At 39.6% G+C, this 13,904-nt stretch overlaps 1 pseudogene across 7 annotated transcripts in view; it reads left to right on the plus strand.

The window, feature by feature from the left end:
* The window catches only part of LOC309607728 (histone H2B type 1-J pseudogene), a 39,207-nt pseudogene extending 25,595 nt beyond the window's left edge, over window positions 1-13,612 (plus strand). For all 7 annotated transcript variants that reach the window (XR_014249680.1, XR_014249681.1, XR_014249683.1 and 4 more), the window contains one exon: window positions 1-13,612. This exon is cut by the window's left edge. The product of XR_014249680.1 is annotated as a histone H2B type 1-J pseudogene (transcript).
* Window positions 13,613-13,904: the final 292 nt, after the last annotated feature.

Here is a 13,904-nt window from a genome sequence, read left to right on the forward strand (position 1 = left end):
ATAATGCTCTTTTATCTTAACTATTTTGCCTTGTATTAATATGGGTTCTCCAACATTCTTATTTTTTGATGTTAGGCAAGGCACCTTGGGCTTCCCTGGTGGCGCAGTGGTCGAGAATCCGCCTACCAATGCAGGGGGCACGGGTTCGAACCCTAGTCTGGGAAGATCCCACAGGCAGCGGAGCGGCTGGGCCCGTGAGCCATAATTACCAAGCCTGCGCGTCTGGAGCCTGTGCTCTGCAACAAGAGCGATAGTAAGAGGCCCGCGCACCGCGATGAAGAGTGGCCCCCGCTTGCCACAACTAGAGAAAGCCCTCGCACAGAAACGAAGACCCAACACAGCCATAAGTAAATAAATGAAAATTAAAAAAATAAAAAAGATATCTTATTCCATAATTTTATTGTCAACCTAATCTCTCGTTATGTGTTGGATAGGTCTCTTGAAAATGGAAAATAGCAGCACTTAATATCTAGTTTTATATAATATAATATAATATGATATGATATAATATAATATTCACAGGCAGAAAAGAATAATGGTTTGATCTATGGCCTCTAGAATTACTTTTCCTGAGTTTGATGCCACTAATTGCTAGCTCTGAGACCTTGGGAAAATTACTTTGTGCTTTCTCACCAGTAAATTGATGATAGTGAAATTAAAATTTTAATATATAGGAAGCATTGTATAAATGTTTAATGTTTGAAAGAGTAAAGCTTGTCTGGATTGAAAGAGTAAAAAATCAGCTCATATTGAAAAAGGAAAAAAAAAACCCAAACACTGCCATTCACCAGGCTGGGAGAACATATACAGATAAAGCAGGCTGCAAAATTAATAGGAAGCATTTTTTCATGTGCCTGTTGGTCATCTGTACGTCTTCTTTGGAGAAATGTCTATTTAGGTCTTCTGCCCATTTTTTGACTGGGTTCTTTGTTTTTTAGATGTTGAGCTGTATGAGCTGTTTGTATATTTCTGGATATTAACCCCTTGTCAGTCACATTGGTTGCAAATATTTTCTCCCCTTCCATAGGTTGTCTTTTCATTTTGTTCACGGTTTCCTTTGCTGTGCAAAACCTTTTAAGTTTGATTAGGTCGCATTTGTTTAGTTTTGCCTTTATTTTATTTTGCCTTTGGAGACTGATTTAAGAAAAGATCGCTATGATTTATGTCCAAGAATAGTTTGCCTATGTTCTCTTCTAGGAGTCTTATGGTGTCATGTCTTATATTTAGGTATTTAAATCATTTTGAGTTTATTTTTGTGTATGGTGTGAGGGAGTGTTCTAATTTCATTGATTTACATGCAGCTCTCCAGCTTTCCTGACACCACTTGTTGAAGAGAATGATTGTATCTTGTTTTAATGAATAAATAAATTGGAAATAGTGGGGGTTTTTTAAGACATCATTTGATAGTTCCCTGGTACTCCCTACAATACAATCAGCCTTTTCATTATCAAAGAGTTACAAAGTAATCCGGCTCTACCTTAATTTAACTGAAGGATTCTTAAATTGGAGCCATTAAATATAGGTATTTGGTACAATGCATAGTTCTGGCAATAAGATATCTGATGAATCCATTTGGAAAAATATCTGATGCTTTTAAATTTGTTACACATATTTATGGTACAAAATCTTAGAATTGATATAAGCAGGCTTTACTCCATTTTTAAGACTCTCTCTACCGTATTCCATTATTGTCCTTGTACGCTAAGGTTTTTTATCCCTGTACTAAACAATGGTAAGTGCCTACTTTTTGGCTTCATTATACCATGTCCACACAGTTTTTGAATAACTCAGCTATATTATTATGTTATAGTAAATTTGTTTAAGAGCTTATTTTCCTCACATTACTGTGGTTTGCTTGAAGGCAAGAACTATGTTATTTACCTTAGTTTCATAGCTTTCCTGTGAAAGTTTCACAACCTTTTCCTAATATCTAGCATGGAGAACAAGAAAAAACACTCTCCAAGTTGGTCATTGGTAATTGTTGGAAAAGCAAGGGATATAAGAGCCTGGAACAAATTAAGAGCATCATTTTAAAATATAATCATGAAGAAAAGATTATTGAGCACTAAGAACAGACAGGAAGTATCTATATAAATAAGGAGACGTTGTGTGATTGCTGGCACAAAATGGTTAATGGTAAATTGAAATCTAAGTTCTCCAAATAAGTGCTATTCTGTGCTTACCTCTTAAAAATTCGAATTGAATTTAGAAATTTAAATTAACTCTAGAATCTTAAAAAGAAAATAATTTGAAATACAAGAACACATGACTAAATTGTTACATATCTAAAGGAGTGTCGGGTAGGAGGCAGAAACTGATAATAATTTTAGAACACACAGATATGGCTGGTGGACATGTCAACTGCCTCTTACCTTTCATGTATTTATAATTTTTGTTACCAGTAGGAAAGAAGTAAGACGATGAACTCTGCATCAATTTTTCCTGTGAAATCGCACATGAAATTAAAGGAAATAATGGCTGAAAAATCTCAAATTTGGTGAAAGACATAAAGCTCCAGATTTTAAAAATCTCAGAGAACTCAAAACTGTTTATACTCAGGCCAATCACAATAAAGTTTGTAAAAACTAAAACATAGAAAAAATCTTGTAAATGGCCCAAGAGAAGCAGTATTTTTACCTATAAGGGAACAAAAAATTCTCAAATGACAGTGAATTTCTTACAGGAAATGATGGACTTGAGACAAAACTCCATTGATCACCTGATCCTATAAAATCCCTTACTCTAACTGGTGGTCCACAATGACACTATTGGATCTTCAGGAATTATTGTCAATTAAGAGCCAGTGTCTATTAATCTCTGAAAATACTGATTACATTTCCTTTCCCATTACATAGTCCTCTAGTAAATGACTGCAGGTCCTTTTGGGGAAGGCTGAGAGGTAGATTAACAGTATACAATTTTGGCAGTGTAGCAGGGATGGGTTCCAGTCTTCTCCTTCATCCCAGGAGTTCCGGATCTGTGAATTGGCTCAAGTCTGGGAATTGATTGATGATCTGTTTTAGTGACTCATGTCAGATTTCTGTTCACCAGATCTGAGGCTTTTCTCCTTATACAGTTCAAGTAAGACTTCGGTAGACCTCTCATATGCTTCAGCTCTACAGACACCATGATCAACCAGTCATTACCAAAGGTTTCTGTCAGTCAGCCTATTCTGATTAACATCTGTAATTGTACCCACTTTGTCTTTGATGATTAAGTGCTATCACTGGCCCCTGTCATCTTGAGTTCCAGTCATCACCATTATGTTTAGGGATTCCAGTACAATAGGGAAGACCCACGATAGAGGTCTTCTTTTATGCTGGGGCTATCCTCATGAATTTACTAGTCACAGCCATGGTGAAAGGCATTCCTCCGGAACCCCTTGGTTTGGATGAACAGAACCAACACAAACACTGTCTCTAGCATCCCTAAGACTTTGGGTACTTCCCTCTACAGTATAGTAAGAAGGTCCTAAGATTTCAACTTCATTTAGTGTAGGCCATATGTGGGTCTATTTTTTAATCAACAAACATAGAAAACTTTTAGAGTCATTCCTAGGCCCTCAAGTTAAAATTTTGAATTCATAATCTCTGCTCAGTAGTCCCATATCAATATATATTACCTGATCTAACTTTATATTACTTTCAGCTTGATCCTGCACCCTTAAGATCCATTCCCACGTGTATATCTCTAGCTGGAATCACAAGCAATCTGGGAACTGTTTCTGAATTCGTTTCTGCATTGTAGATGGCTTTGCTCTAAAACCTGTTCCAGGATTTTCATGTTTCCAAAGAGCATCCTGAACTGCCATAGTCATGTGGGTCATAATTAGATCACCTATTTCATAAGCCCCCTAATGGAAAATCTACCTCCTTCATGTCTGGACCTGACCAAAACCAAAACATCACACTGAATCCAATCAAGCTTATACATCTAGTTTTGAATTTACAGGAAATATGGGGGATGACAGCATATTTAATGACACCATGGGAATGAATAATATTCAGATGTCAAAAGTTCTGTTGCACAACAGTCCTGGTTTCAGAAAAAAGTAAATGATATGAAATTTAAAAAGAGGAGTGAAAATTTTACAGACACTTGTTAAAGAGACTTAAGAGACAATTGAAAAGAACACAGTGTTGGATCTTTCTGGAGTCTTGTTTCAAATAAATCATATGACTACTGCTACTAATAACAACAATATAGTTACAAAGATTACTGAAGGTCTGCTTCTTATTAGGTGTTATTAAAGAATTAGTATAATTGTTGGGTGTGATATTGGCACAGTATCATTTTGTAGTATGTATTAGCAATGTGTCCTGAAGTATTTACTATGGAATAAAATAATATCCTGAATTTACTCTAAAATATTCTAGCGTGGTAGGGAAAAAAGAGACAGGGTACTTGAAAAGGACTGCCATTATGTTACTGATGGATGCTGAGGGATGGGCCCGTGGTCGTCGTAAGTCATTACATTCTTCTGTATTTGAGTGTATATTTCACATTTTTCATATTAAATATAAAGGCTCAAGGGCCACATTCTGGAAGGCTGAAGCTTGAGGGGGCTCTACAGCTCTCCCAAGCCTGCCGGGACCTGGCAGGGGAGCTTGGGTCTGATCTGGTAGGGGAGCAGAGTCTCGTGGAAACTGAGGATCTGGAAGACAGAAGCGACAGGAAGCCACAGAGCCACCGCCTCCACCCTCCGGACACATTGGCCATAATCACATTACAACTACAATTGTAAATATTATAATATTATAAATATTATTGTAAATTGTAAATAGAGCCTTTGGGATCTGCAGCACTATTTAGCCCGTAAGTAACCAGCAAGATCTTCTGTAGCTGGGACATGTTTGCTCTCTGCTCCTCTTACAATTCAGGATCTTGAAACTAGCGAATCAGAGCTTTCCCGCCGCCACCTTCACTTTTCTAAGTGCTGAGCAATGAAGGGTCCCCTTGGCCTTGGCCGAGCCCTCCTTTTTAAAGACTTAAAGCCTCCTTAAGTTCAGATGGGTTTGTATGGTACTGAGACTGAACCCACGTCAGGCAAAGGTTTCCAAGGGAGGGAGTTTGCCTGGAAAGTTCTGGTTGGACGTGGCGTCTAACGCTCTGAAATTAAGGGATACAACTGGTACTCGGGAGGAATAGTTCAAATGGTAGACTCCAGCGGACACGAAACAGGAGGATCAATGCCCGTGTTCCCCAAAGTTTCTCTTCTTGTGGTAGGTGCGTTGTGGGTTCTTTGTAGAACTGTAGCCATAGCATAAGATGCTCTATCTTGAGCAGCACGAATTTTTTAACTTACATATGTTTTCCTTTCTTGCTGACCCTGACATGTCTTAGATAATGACTAGTTAACTAGGTGAGAATTAACCTTGCTTGTTTAAGAATTCCAGGGACTGGCCTTAAAGAGGTGGAAGATGGCTGAACTTGGAATAGAAGATTAATTGCACATAAAACCATCAGAGGATGCTGATCAGACCACCCCCCGACCAGTTTCGAGATGATTATCAGAGCTGACTGTGCTCTTCTGCACCTAGTTCCCCCACCTGTGCACCCCTGACACTCCCTTTTAAAACCATTGTCCTCTAACTGGTAACTTGGAGACGGTCTCAGGACATGAGTCCACCATCTCCCCAGGTTGCTGGCCTCCTGAATAAAGCAACTTTTCCTTTTCCACCAACACTTGTCTCTCCAATATTAGCCCTTCTGGCAGTGAGCAGCAGAACCTGAGTTGGACACTGGCCTCCTCCAGTCACAGAACTTAATGTGTAGGCAGTGTAAAAAGCAGGAACCGTGCGGCTTGTAGAGAGGGGAATATTTTATAAGCTTCTGGTTTTTCTCAGATCAATGTAGAACACAGGAAGATGAAGGTTTTAGTCAGTTCTTCAAATTAATGTCTATGAGTCATAAAGGAAGACACTAAGGTAGCAGTGGGTCCATGTTTAGAAAGCCCGTATGTGTTGGACATCTTCCTCTCAGGGTTCAAATGACCTTCAGCAAATCTTACTTCCACCTCTTCCTTCCTTGCTCTCCGTACTTTAAAGAAGCCAACTTGTTCTCTCCTTGGATACTTTCCAATACTACACATCTCTCTGCTCTTCCAATGCCTCTGTAGACCCTCCTAACACTTTTTCTTTCTTTTTTTTTTTTCCCTAACACTTCCAATGACTTGTTTTAGGTTTAGATTTAGAGCCCTTGAGATTGATGAGGGCAGGAGCACTTGGTTCATCCCATCATCACCAGGGTCCAATCCTCCACCTTCAAGAAGTAATTATTGAGTGAATGTGAGAATGAGTGAATGAGTTAAAATATATATCATACAGGGTTGGTAAGTAATGTAAGATAAAGTTCTCTTCCAGTTACTCTTTGGGACAAGTATTAAAAATGTTTGTAGAGAGAAATGACAAGGATAAAGAATCATTTGGGGTATGAAGATGAGGGAGGAAAGATTAAAAAAAAAAAAATGAGAAGTTTGGAAAGGTGCATTGCAGTCAGCCAGAAACCACCATCTTTAAGTATAAAAACACACTGCCTTATTGCACTGCTATAAACCACAACCTGGATATAATTTTCACCAAAAATGATACTATACACTGGAGTACTTTTATTTGAAAGAAAAATATTTGCTTCAAATTGGCTTTCCACAGAGCACTTGCTTCTGTGAAGCCAAGTGTTTCATCAAAGAGTCATATATTCAGATTTCCTTTCCCATTAATGCAGTTTCTTTTTCTCTTCTTCATAAATAACCAAAGACTCTAAATAGGTTTGCAAGCAAGCCTAATGAAGTTTGTAGGTGGTAACTGCTCTAGGGGATGTGGAAGAGGGGCTGCCAAGTTTCAGTTTCCTGATGAGAGGTTAACTTCCCAAAGAGAGGCATTGGGAAAAGCAGACCAGGAGGAGACTCATAGGCGAGTCCAGGCAATAGAGGGGTTAACTGAAGCTCTGAGATGAGTTTGCAGATACTTTTTACATTATGTCTAATTTTCAATATGTTTTAAAATTGCCAAAATAAAATGTTTTTACTTTTTTTTTTCAAAAAGGAAGAGTTTGGAAAAATATTTTTACTAAATAATCTTTAAGATAATAATTTTAAAAGAGAAGATAATGTAATTGGAAAAACTATGTAAGATAATGTAATTGAAATTTGAGGAGGGAAAAAATCCTCCAGTCATTCTCCTAATTGGATAGACCTCAAACATTTATACATACATAACCTATACTCTATTGTTATGTAAATATAAAATAATAAAATCATTGTGAAACTAGATTGTCCTTTGTACTGAAGAATCTGGCTTACTCAAGTATGAGTGGAGGCGTTGGAAAAAGAAACAAAAAATATGGAAACAAAATTGGTGGATTGTTAAAAAGATCTATAGAGTTCAAAGCCCTTAACCAATTAATTCTCCTAGATACGAGTTGCTTGAAAACAAAAGCTCCTTCAAGAAGTCTGTTAAATATCAAGAGAACAATATGTTATGGTAGAGCTGAAGAATAATCTGCAAAACCTGTTCTAAGAAGTCAGCACCTTAAATGCAAGTGCATGCACACTTACAGAGGGGAGGGAAACACGACAGAGATCATAGAAAGTGGAGAGGAGGGCAAACCTCATTAGGCCAAACTCAGAATACTGAACAAATACGTAAAGAGAGCATAACTGGAAATGCTAGGAAACTTTCGAAAACACTCCCACTTCTTCACACCAAAAAGCACACGCCCGACGAAGGTGGGACTCGAACCCACGCGTGCAGAGCACAATGGATTAGCAGTCCATCGCCTTAACCACTCGGCCACCTCGTCCACATGTACTCCCGCCTTAGCGTGCTTTACTTCAGAATTTATACTCGGGAACTCGCTGGCTATCCCGAAGAGAAAGACGCTTAGGAGACGGCTTAGACACGTCTGGGAGACGTGGAGGTGGCTAGCTTCTACACGAATGGACAAAGAACTGGGATGGAAAAGCTGCGACGGGGGCAAAAAACGGGCTTAGCTTTCACAGGAGTCATAAAATTGGTGGAGACGTGGTAGAAACACATCTGCCTGGGCTTTCACTCCCCTTTCTCGGGCTGCCTGGTCCCCGGCAGGAGGCGCCTCAGCGTCAAGTCCTGGCAGGCGGTGGGCGTGACGCGGCCAACCTGGGCTGAACCAGTTTGCTGTCACCGTCCCTCGTCAGGGGAGCCTGGGCCCGCGGGCCGAGAGCGCGGCCGGGTGTCCGCAGGGGCAGAGCTTCCCAGAGCCGGTTCCACTGGAGTCGCTGTCAGGGGAGCTGGCGAATGTGGACTCCTAATTCGTGGTTAACGAGACCGTCTGGAAAATTAGACGACGGATCTGAATAGGGCTCAATTTCTATTCCGTGTTATTGCCGCTTCTACAATACTTTCGGGTGAAACTGCATAGAGAAGAATCTTTAACTTCGTGGGGCTCTCCTCCCGGGTCATCCGCATCTGAGGAACCACGAATTCTGATTCCTCCACGGCCCCCGCGCCCCCCCAGATACCTGTGTGTTTTCTAGGGAGAGTTTGTCCAACTTTCACTAGGTTTTCCAAGCGTTCTGGTACTGAAAACGTCAAGAAACTCAACACTAGCGAGAAAATAATTCGAAGGAAGAAAGAGGGAAAAAAAAGAGTGTTCAGCTCCATCTCGTTGTTTCATAAGAATGAACACAACGGACAGATGAACGAACAAGAATAGGACCTAATTCTGACTAATCAGATTGATCATAAGTGCCCAGGAAAAGAAGGTAACATTGAAGATGAGTCTTGACGAGCAAGTTTTCTAGCGGTGGTGAAGAATGAGGTTGTCCCAGACTGAGGAAAGGGCCTGAGCAAAGGCAAGGAGGCGTACAAAGCAATCATATGATTCATCCTGTTGGCAATTCTGATAGCAAAGGGTAAAAGAATTATATTCCTTTCACAAGGAAGGACAGTATAATTAACAGGAAAATTGTCAAAAGTAGGCCTTTCAGGAAGGGGTGGTGAATCATTGGGAAAGTAATACACTAACTCTCATGTATTTGAAATTATTAAAGAGGAATTTGAAAATTAAAACACTGAAAACATATACTTAAACAGATTTATTAGATGGCAGATTAGATAGAGCAGAAAGGAGAATTAGGACACTGGAAGTTAGATTTGAGGGAACTATGTAAAATACTATCCACTGATACAGGTAGTTGGAAATTAGGAAAGAGGAATAGGAAAAATGAAGGCTAGGAGAGAAGTTCTACCATATATCTAATCAAAGTCCCAAAAGAAATTATTGAGAGAATAGGAAAGAGTCAAGTATCTCCAAGTACGCATCACATATGCTTCAACAATTATCAACATTTTGCCAAACTGGTTTTCCATATTATTGTAAGGTTAATCTCAGGCATTATATTATTTTGTGTTTCATCTGTTCAATAAGAATCTTTAATAGATAAAGAGGGTGTTCATTCGTCTTCAAAATTCTAGAAGTTATCAGTATAATTTGTTGAATAAATAGTTTTCAATCAGCCAATTCTGCCACTATTTTCAGGAACAGCTGTGGAGAGAACAACAGTTTTTGTTTGTTTGTTTATGATGCTATTGTCTATTACCTGTGTTTCCATTTATTTTCTATTGCCATTAAAAGTCTACAAAGTAGGAATGCTTCTAGATTTCACTGTTTAAAATGAGATGATCTATGCGTAAAACAAGAAGCAAAATTATTCTCAGTAGATTTCTACAAAAGTGCAAGGCTTGAGGAACATAAGCTTGCAAGTTCAAGACTACTACCTTCCTAATAATCTGCCCTGCCGCTCTCTTCCACTCCCGCATTTTAAAATCAAGACTAAAGTTACTCCTCATTGCCTTCATCCATCTCTTCCCTCTTTAGGCATCCAGTCCAACTATTCTCGTGGTGACTTAACTCTCAAATACCTGACTGAGTTATCTCACTCTCTGGCCATGCTCTGTGAATGCCAGAGGTCTCCTGGTTAAGTAATCAGCATGCCAGCTCCAGCCCACTGTCTACCCAGACATCAAGACTGTAAACTGGCACCCTGAGCATACTATAAGCCTGATTAAAACCCTTTAATAACTATCGATGACTTACACCCTGGCGATAGACTTCTGTCCTCTCTCACCAGCCTCCCTTGCACTCTTCCACCCACACTCTGGCTGCATCCCGTATTTGGTAGCGATGTACTTGGGGAAAATCAAAATACCTTCTTTGGGGAAAATGTGTGAGAGTAGCTCATATTTTTTCAGAAGTCACATGTGGAAAAGCCTGGAGTGTGAGGCTGTGCTGGAGGTTTGCTCTTCTTTACACCTGCAGAAGTCTCTAAACTTCTCTATTCAGTGATAGCCCGCCTTTTATTACAAAAGAAGAGCGCAGAGCATTTGGAGAGAGCTAAGTGATGGGTCGGTGGTCCTGCTCAGGGCTTCCTCTTCCTCTGCGGAGAGGTCCAGGAAGTTAAAATAGGGCGAAGCTAGAGCTTTCCTAGAGCGACCTTCCAGGTCTAGCTGTTTTTCACTCTCCTTTGCTCGGTGGTCGGGGATTCCTCCCCGAGGCTGCTTATGAGTTGTCTCAACTCCATTCCGTACAGTTTGGCCTTGGTGGACATAAAATTACCAACGGATCCTAGAGGGCCTGAAAGACATATGAATATAGAGATGACATCGATGACGTCAACTCGCAGGCGAAGGGGAATTAGCTCAAATGGGAGAGCACTCGCTTTGCATGCGAGAGGTAGCGGGATCGATACCCGCATTCTCCATCTGCAGTTTTGCGTCAGCGGCTTATGAGGCAGATTCAAAGCCAGGAATAATTGGATGTGTTAAAGGGAGGTAGTTAAAACATTCATGTTTTTTCTATGAGGTTGTTTACCATTCTACAACACCCAAGACAAGGGCACAGTGGTGGGGAACAAATCTAGAGCAAGTGATGACACTTAGGAAAAAAAGAAGGCCGTGGTGCATATATTTATTTTATTCTCTGTAATTATAGAAGTTTTAAGGATTAGAATTGAAACCTAAGTGGAGCCTTGACAGAATCATATAAACTTTAAGATATCTCATTTTCATTATTTTCTGACTATATTATGCTCTGACTACATTTTTCTTTTTTCTCAAAAAAAAAAGCATTTGAAAATATATATTAGTAGAACTACTTTGTTTTCTATGTGCTACGGTCTGAATATTTGTGCCCCCCTAAAATTTATATTTTGAAAATCTAATGGTCAGGGTGATGGTATTAGGAGGTGGGGCCTTTGGGAGATGATTAGCTAATGAGGGCAGAGCCTTCATGAATGGGATTTGTGCCTTCATTTACAAGGCCCCAGAGTATAACTGATTCACTTCACTGTACAGCAGAAACTAACACAACATTGTAAATCAACTACACCCCAATAAAAAAAATTTTTTTAAGGCCCCAGAGAGCTTGCTTGCCCCTTCCACCATGTAGGAAGTCAGCAAAACCAGAAGGCTCTCACCAGACACCTGATCAGCTGGTGTCTTAATCTTGGTCTTTCCAGCCTCCAGCACTGTGAGAAATAAATGTTGGGTTTTTTTACAAGCCACGCAGTCTATGTATTTCTGTTATAGCAGCCCAAACCAACTAAGACACCATATTTACTCTTTTCATGTAAGTTTCTAATTTTATAAAGCCCAATTTTATTTTACTAAGTTTACAGTGTATGTTTACTGTATGTTTTTATACTATTCTGTAAAAGGAAAGCACAATTTGGTAGGACTTTGTTAAAGTAATTAAACAAGGAGACCATTAGACTGAGGTGGCTCTAAATGCCTTGGTGGATTAGGTAAGCAAACCAAAACTGGAATCTGAGAAAATGAAATTTAAGAACAGCTTATCACAATAAGCCAACTAGGCTTTCCCACATAAAGCAGTCTTAAGCTATAGCCAATCAAATAATTGCTTTGCTTTGCTTCTGACATATCTACAGAAGTCTTCCCTCTAGCTTCTGCCTGCAGAGCCTCCTAACCACTTTTTGTTTGGCACTCCCTAATTTGAATGGGTGCTTGCTCAAATAAACCCTTGAAATTTTTAATGTACTTCAGTTTATGTTTCAATGGGTGCAATGGTTAAGTTTTTAAATCTAAGGAATTAAAATCATATTAAATAAAACAAAATGTCTAGTATGATACAAAATACTGCATATAGCCTAAATATATACTTTGACAGCTTCCAAGATACTCTGGTGGCTTAGCAGGAGCTATGAAGTGATAAAGTGTCCACTTTATTATCTGGTGCTTTTCTGGATGGGACCGCCCTACCTTTCCCAAAGAGATGACTCTGCGACTGGACAATGTCCTGGTACATGCAGGACATATTTAGGAATCCAGACCTCAAGAGAGAGTTCTCTGGACCCAGCTTTATTCCATGCACCTTCTGTGACTTGTCCTGGGTGGGACATACATGCTTTCAAGTATGGGATAATATTTACAGCTAGGAAAAGTACTCTAAATTACTTAGCTCAATTCACCCTCTTGGGGTGAAGTAAGGAGGCATGTGATAAGATGTATGACCAGGCAGACTCCTTGCATCACTGTGGAGGGGGGAGCATATTTTTAAGTCAAAATCACTACCTACTTCCTATCTACCCCACTCACAACAATATGCTTTTTCCTGTAATGTTGTTCTACAGATTTCTGGTTTCTGGGCCTCATTATCACTCATCCTTTTCCAGGCCCAGACAGTTGGATCATATGAGGATGCCAGGTTTTGTTTCTCAGTTGATAAAAGCTGCATGGCTGTTAGTTCATCAGGGTGAAATTAAATGGGAAAAATACTACAGGTGACTCTCTTTTCAGAAAACAGTATTTTAGTTTCCCCCAAAACCAGAGATTTAATCAAGCAGGAACTCCATGCAAGTTCCCACTTTTGAGTCCCTCTAATGGAGTTCAATGCTTATCACCTCTGGGAAATTACTTAGCGATTTCTAAGTACGCACCAGGGGATCCCTGAGGAATGATGGTCATAAGAGCAAAGTGACTATCTTGATGTGAACTTCTATGTTTAACTGATGATTTTAATAATCGGTTAAATTATGCAGTCACACTTCCAAACTCCTACTTCCTCACTGACTTTTCTCTATCAGTAATCCTGTCCTGAATGCTTCCTTAGCCAATTACTCCCATTGCCACACCCTGAGTTATTGCATACAATACTACTAGCAATTGTAATTTTAGTCACACCACCCTCTGTGACCACTATGTCTAGATCCAGCAATTAACTCCACTTAACTTGAACTTAAAGTCAGAAAGAGAAAAACAAATATCGTATAATATTGCTTAAATGTGGAATTTAGAAAAATGGTACAGATTAACTTATCTGCAAAGCAGAAATAGAGACACAGATGTAGAGAACAAAGATATGGATGGATACAAGGGGGAGGGGGTGGGATGAATTGGGAGATTGGGATTGACATATATACACTACTATGTATAAAATAGATAAATAATAACCTACTGTATAGCACAGGGAACTCTATTCAATGCTCTGTGGTGACCTAAATGGGAAGGAAATCTAAAAAAGAGGCGATATATGTATACGTATAGCTGATTCACTTTGCCGTACAGCTGAAAGTAACACAACGTTGTAAAGCAACTATACTGCAATAAAATTTTTTTTTTTAATGAAAAAAACAAAAAAAGAGCAAAGTGAGCCGGGGGGTGGGGGGGAGGTCAGGAAATGTTCTTTATTTGAGATCAGCTTGCAAGGCAAGGTGGGGATAAAGAATTAGAGAAAGTAACCCACTGCAGCACAAAAGATTCATTCAGTCGGTAATTGCTTGACGCTAATTGGCGCTAAGGGAGCGGTAAGAATAAATGCTATAGGACAAATTCAAACACATCAAAGATGGTGTAGTAGACAGGAAAGCAAAGGGAAAGGGTCTCTTCAAGGGATGCTATCTCCGATTGGAA

This window comes from Balaenoptera borealis (assembly GCF_965194805.1).
Source record: "Balaenoptera borealis genome assembly, chromosome: 12".
In the NCBI taxonomy this organism is placed as follows: domain Eukaryota; kingdom Metazoa; phylum Chordata; class Mammalia; order Artiodactyla; family Balaenopteridae; genus Balaenoptera; species Balaenoptera borealis.